The sequence below is a fragment of the Hyla sarda genome, unplaced genomic scaffold (genome assembly GCF_029499605.1).
Source record: "Hyla sarda isolate aHylSar1 unplaced genomic scaffold, aHylSar1.hap1 scaffold_467, whole genome shotgun sequence".
Classification (NCBI taxonomy): Eukaryota; Metazoa; Chordata; class Amphibia; order Anura; family Hylidae; genus Hyla; species Hyla sarda.
The window spans coordinates 113,415-114,650 of NW_026610480.1; the positions used below are offsets into that span (position 1 = coordinate 113,415).

Here is a 1,236-nt window from a genome sequence, read left to right on the forward strand (position 1 = left end):
GTCACATGCAAGTAGGAGGAGTAAGAAGGGTTCCTGGCAAATCCGGGTTATGGATTGCATTTAAAAAGGCCCCGTGGGAGTGCAATGGGCCCCTGTCTTGCTGCTTAGCAATAATGGTATGGGTTTAGGTTCTGCTGTGTGTACTGGTGGTTGACTGCCCCCCAGCCCAGAGTGTGCATGGAAAATTGTCTGGCAGCCTCCCTGACAGCAAGCAGTGATAGTGCCCATGAAGGGGACCTTGTTGGGCCCGCCCCTTTCACGGTTATCGCTTCTCGGCCTTTTGGCTAAGATCAAGTGTAGTATCTGTTCTTATCAGAACAGATTACCTGGCAGGGGAGATACCATGATCGCTACGGTCTGAAGAACTCCAAGCATTGTGGTAGAGATTTTGCGTAGTACGATTGCAGTACTTTTCGTTCTTATTAGAACCGCATTTCTCTAGAGCATACCACCTGAAGATCGTCTCCTGCCTGCCTCGGAACATCTGAAGAAGGAGAAGATCTTGAAGACTGCAGCTCCGGAAGAAGCCGACGAAGAACCTGGAAGAAGGGAATCGGCGGTGAATTCCGGAACAGCGGCGAAGAGGAAGGCGGCGCAGAATCTTTTCGAAGAAACTCGCTGCCTCTGGAGAAGGATTTGCATAGCTCCTCCCACCGGGACCGGATCTGCATAGCTCCTCCCACCCGGGAAAGAAGACTTTGCGAAGCCTCTCTCCACAAGCAAGCAAGGAAGCGGAAAAGAGCCTGCTGGAAGAAGCCATGGCCTCAACCAGCAAGTCCACCCAGGAGGCTGCAGGGCAAGGCCTGGAGGTCCAGCCCCAACCACAGCAAGCTTCAACCTCCACCACGGCAAGGCAGAAGGGCGGCAGAATTCCTAACCTGGAAGCTCCAACCCTGGAGCCCTGGATGAGGCAGACTGTTGCCTTGAAGCTCAAGCCCGTGGACGGAAGGGTGCCGGACATGTCCCACGACGTGTTCTGCAAGAAGATGCTGGCGGATCAAGGCTTCCCCACGGCTGACACCCTGGGAATAGCAACCTTCTTTTCGGGAATCTTCTACATCACCTTTGCCACCATTGGGACCTGTAGAAGATACTGGGAGGTGGTGAAAGCGGCGAGTCCCGAATCCCCTTTCTCTCGCTTTGTGGGCAACTGCCTTATTCAAAGAGAGGAGAGGCGGGTGACGGTCTCAATGCGGAACCCACACACCCCAGGCACGGACATCTCGACCTTCCTGA

The 1,236-nt window shown here is 54.4% G+C and overlaps 1 pseudogene; it reads left to right on the forward strand.

Annotated features, from left to right (window-relative positions):
- Positions 1 to 264: 264 nt before the first annotated feature.
- Positions 265 to 434, forward strand: LOC130336107 (U2 spliceosomal RNA; annotated as a pseudogene).
- Positions 435 to 1,236: the final 802 nt, after the last annotated feature.